At 38.5% G+C, this 9,432-nt stretch overlaps 1 non-coding gene across 1 annotated transcript; it reads left to right on the top strand.

The window, feature by feature from the left end:
- The first annotated feature begins 435 nt into the window (after nt 1-435).
- TRNAH-GUG (transfer RNA histidin (anticodon GUG)) lies at nt 436-507 on the top strand. The gene has a single exon. It is a non-coding gene; the product is annotated as a tRNA-His (tRNA).
- The last annotated feature ends 8,925 nt before the right edge of the window (nt 508-9,432 follow it).

Here is a 9,432-nt window from a genome sequence, read left to right on the forward strand (position 1 = left end):
TAATAATTTAAAAGTATATTTGTAAAGAAAAAAAGAAGGAATGACGAATATGGAATAGAGAAAAAAGTAGGAGGCTTTTTTTTGGGATAGGTATTTTGAGAAAAAGAAAAAAATTAAGAAAATAAAATAATAAAATTCTTGGTCAAACTATAGGTGCTTATAAGCTGAAAAACAATAAGTTGAGAATGATCAACTTATGACTTTTGGTTGATTTTCGTTTCTTGACTTATAAGCACTTTAGGTGCTTAATTACCAGACAAGTAAATAAATTATGATGTGCTTATAAGCTTAGCCAAATACCTTATTTAAAAATTATAGTAATATTTTTCTTAATGCAAATTTCTTTGTACGTTCTAGTAGTGGAGCTAACTAAAATGGTTTATTAAAACTCTCTTCATATAATATAAAAAAGAATTCTAGATTAGCAAACATTATGTGGCTGTAGTTTAGTGGTGAGAATTCCACGTTGTGGCCGTGGAGACCTGGGCTCGAATCCCAGCAGCCACACTCCTTTTTTTTTGGAGTCAATAGTTCTTTTTTATCAAACCAGTTATGTTCGGGTTTTTTTTTCTAACATCAAACTAAATCATAGTCGGATTTTTTTTCTCGGTTTGACTCGGATTATCGAGTTAGTGCGATTTGTTAGTTTCCTTTTTACATCCCTATAAACAATCTTATCATCTTTTCTCGTTTTTCTTTTTCCTTTTGAAAGGATTCTAATCCAGAATTTATTAATTTATTATATTATGTCAATCTTGTCTTATTGAAAATACATTAACAATGACAACTATTTAACCTGTGATTGGCAAAGGGGGTTGACCTTTGTCGAAGAAATTTAGTATAAATATTAGCTGAAGATGTTTAATTTTCTCTTTATCATTTTAAAATATATTAAAATTTGATCAGTGCTTAGTGGTATTATACTTTCGTGGTACTAGCTAGTACTATATTCATATTTTCCCCTATTTTCCTATAGCTGGTTACTGGTATTTCTTCTAACGTATCAGGAAGAAGGATGTTAAAGCTGGAATTTCCGTTCCTTTTTCTTTTTTCTTTTTAGTTTGACAATTTTAGTTTAAATATATAAAACAAATAATCTAATGGAGGGTCATGCGGTGGTCAGGTGCATGGGTGTTAGGAGGGGAAAAAATACCAGAAATGTTAATTTGGAATAATAAGTCAATTGCATGACCCGATATTAATTTAGAATAATGGGCCGTAATTGTAATGTTGGTTACGTGAAAATAGCATGGTCTAGCCAGTTTTCGGACTGGTCATTCAAAAATAGTCAGTGTTTGTCAAATCATTGAAAAATAACTATTATTTTACTGCAACAGAGACCGGTCCAGCATAATATACTGGAGTTCGGTGCACCTGTGTATGAACTTCCATCATATTATGCTGGACCGGTATACTTTGCTGGCTCCAGTATAATATACTGGAGACTGGAGCACCGGTGCTCCACACTCCAGTATATTATGCTGGACCGGTATATTATACTAGAACTCCATTATATTATGCTGGAGTATTTTTTCGGATTTTGAACAGTGTTTTCGTTCGAACTTATCTTTACATGAAAAGTAACTAAATTTCGATTATTTTTGAAACTGCGACTATTTTTGAATGATCACTTGTAAATTTGGCTATTTTTGAATTTCTCCCGTTGGTTACTGATGAAATGATATAACTAGGAGGATGAAGTGATAAAATCGCAGTAGCATAAAATCCATTTAACAAAAATATAAGATAAAAGAAAGTAGCTTCTTATTAATATAATTGAGAGTAGATGTAAGCTCATATATACTCCTTCCAGTATCAATTTGACAAATTGTTCCAAAATATTTGATGTTTTGCTATAAATAAGAAGTCATTTATTTAAAATGTGCACTTAATTGGTGGAATCATGTTGATTGGATGAGACATACAAGGACAAATTACACAAATATTCTAATGATTAAGAATGTGAAATATCTTTCTTACTATGCGTATAAAAACTTTTAAAAACAGATAATGTAGACACGAAATAGTAATATTTTCCTCGATACTGCCCGATGCCTCAGAATAATTACATGAAATAAGAAAGGAAAAACTTGGTGGTAGAGCTGTTGGACGGTAGTCAAATCATTAGTCGTATGTGGATTGGTGATGTTATCCATTAAGCAGAGGATGGGCTCTATGAGGTCTCAATCCCACAAACAGTGACTAATAAATTGTAATTAAAGGGCGGCATTTGAATGAGAAACTTAGTTTAGCGTCAATTGAACTACACCAAAATTGAAAGAAGAATTGTCCAAGTTTTCCTTGATTAATTGTGAGGTAGAAATACAATTGAATATACCTACTTCCTCCTTAGTTGCCAAGTTTTTATTGAGTAAGTTGCAAAGTTGAGAAGAATTGAAAGATCCAAATTAAGTGGTCTCAAGCTGTCCTATTTTTATATCTCTGTTAAATGAATTTAGGCTGATTTCCTGCACTTGTTTCAATAGGTTCGATTATAGTCAATTCAAGGAAAGCTATGTGTTTGTCCAAAATTGAGTTTTTTGTTAAATCAATTAATGAGAAAATAGAGGATGAATCCTAGTTAAATATAATAAATTCTAGATCTAAGGTTGAAGGGGATTAGTAGGTTAAGACCGTGCTCAAGAACAATGAATGACAAGCATATGTTCAATAATTGTCAATGAATATAGTAATAGAAGCATGCAATAAATGTAGATAATGACAATAAATGTAATAAGGAAGAGTTTATCACCCAAAATGTTAGATGACTTGGGTGACTCTTTTTTCCTGACAACAACGAGGAATAATGAAAGGTATTGATGGTTAATGAATCTTTGGATCTTGTAAACAAAGAGTAAACAACGTGTGCTTGAACAAGATAGTCAGTGAACAAGACAAACTTTTGTATATTCTTTGTAGTCAACCTTTTACAATGTGCTCTTATCAAGAAGTGAAGATCCCCCCTGTTCTTTATTTCTTCATATTTATAAGGGATATCCCCAAGAAACCCTAAAAAGTACAACATAAGGAATATCCAATGGAATATTCCTTATGTCTATTTCTAAACATATTCTACCGTTAATTCTTTGCTCCGTTTACTTGACTTGGGCAATAATCCTTCTTAAGACGACTCCTCGCCGTTGTGCCGTGGTCGACCCTGTTTATATGCAGTTATCAAGCCGCCCAAATTTAGACCAATACAACTAGTCTCTCCACTTATTGAAGTCGTGATCTTGCACTTCCCCGATAAACGGACCCGGTCTGCATCCATTTAGGAGAAATTTGGTCGTGTTGGTTGAGTCGAATCGGCCAAGGTCGAAAAAACGACATGGCCAGCGGGGCTGCGGTTGGTGTGGCTAACGTGGGGTGACGTCATGGCCACACTCATCATCATTACGCGTCTTCCCGTTGCAGTGTCTGTGCTTCTATCGCTTCAACATTAGTGCCATTAACGGTCCATTGCTTTGATTCTGGTGCCACCCAACCCTATAAATAGATGAGGGGGTTTCTTTTTTGAAAATTTTCATCGTTTCTCATTTCGCATGTGCATCGTTCTTCTTTGATCTTCTTCTTCGATCTCTATTTTTGATTCCTTGCAGCATGTTCATCTCTAGTCCCTGACTTCTTACCCAGTTAATATCTTCTTCAGATTTTGTTGCCCACGTTTCGCTACGAAAATATGTCAAAATCCCCTCATATTCACGATGAGGTCTCCCATGCCACTCTTTTGCCGGTGGCCCTTCCTCCCGGCAGTGAGGAATTCATGATTGGAGAGGAGGAGAGATTCCCCGTTGTAGAGGAGGTAGTCCCCAAGAACCCTTTGGTCAAACGTGACTTCCCAAAGGAACCTGCTCCTGCTCCTGCTCAGAAGCTTTCTAAGACGAGACCGCCTCAAATGGCCGACCTCCGGTCTAAATATCGCATTCCTCCTCATGTCAAAATTGTTCAGGACGGGGGCGACATCATAGAGATTCACCGACCCGGATACTGTGCTTTCTACGTTTACCCATTCTTAATTGGTTATTCTCTCCCTCTCCCCTATTAGCGGAGGAGTTTTGCCGATTTTACAATATCTTCCCGGCGCAGCTCTCCCCTTATTTGTACAAAGTGTTTTTGATGCTGGAGTACGCAAAATTGGCCGGCTGTGAGGTTTCGTCACCTGTTGCATCTATTTTTGCCCAGCTTTTATAGATTTACGTTGATACACATGTAGCATCATGGGATGAAAGGGTTGGTGGCCGAGATGGACGATAAAATGAACCAGTGGTTCTGGAACAAGTACTTCTTCATCAAGACTGAGCACCTAGTGGCGAATCCGACTGGGTTTCCCGAACAATGGAACTACAATCGTAAGTATCTTACTGTATGCTCGTTATTTTCTTTCTTTCATTATCGACTCATTTGCGGCCTTCTTGTTTTCAGCTGAGAGGCGTGAACCTTTTCCCGTTTTTACATTGAAGATTGAATGGCTCGTGTGTTACCACACACCGTGGGAATTCGCAACTGGGCGTCCTTTCACAAGCATTTTGGGCCCAAGACCCCTTCTAGTAACTATTATTTCCATCTTCTAACTTATTGCGGTTCACTATCGCTTTTTGATGCGAACTCCCTTTGGTGCCAGGTCGGCGAGTTTCCAAGAAGGCAAAGGCTTCAGTCCCTGCATTTCATCAAGCTGTCGCATAGGCTGGAATGCAATTTACCTTAGCTGAGTCCGCTCGAGGAGGTTGGACTCAAGTTCCGTCAACGAGGGTCTCTGCCCCTCAAACTGTTGTTGTGCGAGATGAGATCTCTTCCCAGCCCATCTTTCATCTTGTGGATGAACTATCTAATGGCGAGGAGATACCGTCTAGTAAAAGGCAAAGGGTGGAAACTGGGAGGTCCATGTCGCTGACGTTGAGTCGGAAAAATTCATTGCTTTGGAAGCGAAATCTATGCTTGCACAAAACGTAGAGGCCGTTTCCACGACAGATATCGTCATATAGAGGAGACCCTCTGTGGTTGAGGGGGTTTATGGTAGTGGAGAGCTTACACGGACCGCAGAAGGTGGATCCTCATTGGCGGTCGGGGGAAGTAGAGTCATCCCTGCGGGGGACGACAACTCTGGATCGGACATCGACCCTGAGAAGGTAGGAGCCTTCCTGGAGAGGAATACGCGTTAGGAGTTAAGGACGGAGAGTCCTAAACAACATATAGTCATTCCCGTGGACTACGATTTTTTGTCCAACTTAGAATGGGTGGCGCCGGCCTTTGCTCCCCTGTGCGTGGCTTTTGAGAACCCAGCACTACAGGCGATGAATGATGCAGACCTATCATTGGGTATATCCAGCATGGCTCTGCGAGTAAGTGTTTTTCTATGTTAGGATTCGTTTCGTATGTGCAATATGCTTACACTGACTCCTTTCTTTTGCATGTCAGACTCTTATTATGGGGATTGAGTGTGAATGGTGGGAGGAGTGAAGAACGACCATTTTTAAGAAGATGACCTCAAAGTACAAGGAGTATCGTACTAAGCACCGAACAATGGCTGACTTCCTTAGCCGGGATGGCAAATTTTAGTCGCTTCGTGATGGGCTCAAATAGAAAGAGGATGAGCTGACGAAGAAAGATGAAGAGCTAACGGAGAGGAACGATGAGCTTATGAGGGCCATCAGTAGGTATAGCAAGCTTGAGGCAGCGCTAAAGGCCAAAGAGGACGAGCTCGAGGTGAGTAAGGGGGTAATAGATGAGAACGCTGACCTTCAGACGCAGGTGGCATCCCTAACGGCTGAACTCGGGAAGAGGGAGGCAAGGGTTGTTGATCTGAGGGGTGAGCTAAGTGCCAAGGTCGAAGAATTGAGTCGTGCCGAGAAAGGCAAAATGGACGTTATGGCTGAAGCGGCGGCCCTAGAATACGCCCTCCGTGTTTGCAGGTCCGAGCAGGCTAATGAGGTGGAGACATTGGCGCTTAAGATGGCAAGGTTGGAAGAACAGATCCAGGGTTTGGAGGCGGAGTTGTCCGGGTTAAACGAGCAAGTCATTATCTTGAGGGTTGAGGAGATTCGATGGCAGTCACAGCCGTCTATATCTCATACTTTGCCGATCCCTGTGTACTGCGGGATTTGTATGAGATGTGGGTCCATGCCGAGGCTCAACTTGACGTGTACAAATCTTTAAAGGCTGCAGGGAGTGTTTCTGAAGCAGAGCTTGAGGGCGTCCGTGTCAAGGCACGTGCAACCCATGAAACTTGTGGTTATGACCTTAGTACGCCTAGCGGGGATGAGGATGACGACGCCGCGGATGCCTCTGATCCTTGGTATGATGATGAGTATGCTGATGGGGATGATGTTGCATGAAGCTATTGTACTTAGTTTTTTTTTTCTTTGCTATTTTTGTCAGGGCATCCTTGAGCCCTTTGTAAAAAGTATTGTAATCCGATAATTGAAATGGAACAATTCCCTTTTTACTATGTAGTTCTGGATTCTCGTTCACTTTTCCTCTTTTTTTTTGCTATGTGGGGAAACCCTTGATTTTTCGGCTATTTGTATATGTTTGATATTAGTTGAGTCGAACATAGACTGACTTGAGGTCGAGTATTAATTAGCTTGGATGAGATCGAGGTTTGATGAGGTCGAAAATCAAATAATTTGAGCGAGGTCGAATGTAGAGTAATTCGAGTAAGGTCGAATGTAGAGTAATTAGAGCGAGGTCGAGTGTAGAGTAATTTGAGCGAGGTCGAGTGTAGAGTAATTCGAGCGAGGTCGTGTGTAGAGTAATTCGAGCGAGGTCGAGTGTAGAGTAATTCGAGCGAGGTCGAGTGTAGAGTAATTGTTGTTACCCAATTTTTTCCTGTATATTTTATATATGCAAAAGACTTTCAAAATATCATATATATGCATATATAGATATATCCAAACGTTTTAGTATTTTTCCTAATTTTAAAAGATTTTTAAATTAATTTATTGCTCTATTTTAGGAGTATAAAAACTAATAATTATTTCCAAAATCATCATTTTGGTGAATAATTTATTTTATTCTCATATTTATACCAAAATATAACTAAGGTAATTTTTGCACATTTTTGTAAATTTATTTAGTATTTTAAAAGGTAAATTGCATTTAATTACAATTTTAGCCTATTTTAAGATTTAATTGCTCATATAATTATAAAATTGGTTTCAACATTTTTAATATAATATCTATATATTATAATTAATTTAGTACCTTTAATTTATTTTCAGAAATCATGTTACTATTTTTTATAAAATAAAAAGGGAAAAATTAGCTATTTAAAATATAGCCCCATTTTGTTTCAATTATAGCACAAATTGATCCACCAAATAACCCAATTTCAAATCCCAAATTACCCAGCCCAATTTCAATTTAGCCCGACCCCGGACCCGCTTATCCGATCTGCCCGACCCTCTCTTTAATCCAGGTCGTTGATCATTTTGATCAACAACCACGATCATTCCTTACCTTTTTAATTCCCCAATGACTACCCTAATCCCCTCATTCTCTTCTATCAGTCTCCTCTAAAATCCCTCTCCTCTCAAACTCTCTCGAACCCCCTCGAAACCCTAGCCTCTCTCGCTGTCTTCTACCTCAAGCTCACCGGAATCCATGACATCTCAAGCCATGGATGGCCTAAACTCATCTCCCTCTGCTCTCATACACTTGGTATTCGAAGGTCCTAGATCTGACCTCGAAGGTGTCCGTTCAGATCTCTACAGATCCAAGGTTCTATGGCCCTTGCCGGTTTTGCTCTGGCGTACAATGATATTTTGAGCATGGTTCTAACCTCTCCGACTCAGATCGAACCTTTTCAAAGCCTTTCTCGTTTTAGGGTTCCCCTGAAACCCTAAGCTATTCGAGGTTTCTCTGATTTTTTCTTAGATCTGTTCTATATATGTGCTCTACTTGAGTTTTTAAACGGTTTCCCCAATTTTTCTTTCAAAAAATTACTTCTTTCCGATATAGGGTTTCTGAAAAAGCTTAAAATGTTTCTCCGACTCTTCTTTTCCTTTCTTTGTGTGTATTTGTCACGCATGTGCTTCTACTGCTTTCTTATGCTATACATGTTCTTCTGTGCTTTGTTTTTCTACCGTGTTTTGTACCATGCTCGCATGTTTATCTTATTGTATTTTTCTATATGAACTTTTGCTATGTTTTTCCAGTATTTTTGTGTTCTTCTACTGTATGTATTTCCTACTGAGTTCTTAAGTTTTGTTTGCCTTCTACTGAACTATGTTTGAGTCCTTTCTAAAAGGTTGTCTTAAACACATTTTTTTACTATCGTGACTGTTCTCTCATTATGCTTCTACACTCTGTCTGCTTTGAATGTTACTTGTATTTGCTTGTCTTCTCATGAGATTCTGAAAAGAAATCTCTGAGCCTGTTGCCTCCTCATCTCTGTATTTGACTCGAGTCGGAAACCCTAGAATTTGGGGGTTTCCTCCGAGTTTGATCATATGATCAAACTAGGGTTCTGTTTGAGGACCCTTGACTCTTTCAGACTTATTTCTGGGTCTATGAACTAAGTGTGAACTTCTTTTGTTTGCACACAATTCTAATTCTCCTACACTAGACTCTTCTATTGAATAGCATGACAAATTTCTTCATGTTTAACGTGTCTGTGTGCTTTTATATATGAGGAATCTTTCTTCAAAATGGTTTTCCAACTTGTGATTGACTCAGAATTCCTTTTAATAAGTTTAATTGATTGGTACTGATTTTCCTTAAGTCGAAATCCTTCCCATCTTTCTGACCTGGTTCATTCATACGAAATCCTCAATTTCTGATTTACTAGCTGTTAACTGATTTCCTTAACTTATTGGCACAAACCATGTACTATCAAGACTTTGTCCTTAAATAAACCTCTATATATTTACCCCTCTTGTACTGCTCTGGAAAAGTGTTTGATTGACCATTTTCCTTAATTATTTTGCCCGTTTGAAATTAGAATCCCTTAATTAAAGGGAGACCTTGTGTTATTGATTTCCAAACTATTTTTTTTACCTATTTCTACTTGCTTTCTGCACTATAAAAGGGCACGACCCTTCTGCACTTTAGGACACCTTCAATTCAATACTTCTACACTTCAGACTTCACAATTCTCTTCTAAACTCATAACATTCTGATTGCTCGTTTGCACTTTGGCTTTACAAAACTACTGCTTTCTCTTTGTTTGTTTTCTCTGAAACTGGTATATCCTAATTTTAGTTTCAGCATCACCCCATGTGTTTACTTAAAGTTCTTATATCTATGGCTACCTTACTGCTTATGTAGAGTTCAATATTTAACTTAATATGCCTATGTTCTACTGGCTGTTTCTACTGTGAATCTTTGCTCCCTTCCCCATTATCCCTATGTATTTGTAAGTGGTGACTTAGGGCATGGCAACATGAGTTGTTCCTCATGACTAGAGTTCTGAACTAGTGAGACCCTAACCTCTAA

This window comes from Nicotiana tabacum, chromosome 3 (genome assembly GCF_000715075.1).
Source record: "Nicotiana tabacum cultivar K326 chromosome 3, ASM71507v2, whole genome shotgun sequence".
Lineage (NCBI taxonomy): Eukaryota > Viridiplantae > Streptophyta > Magnoliopsida > Solanales > Solanaceae > Nicotiana > Nicotiana tabacum.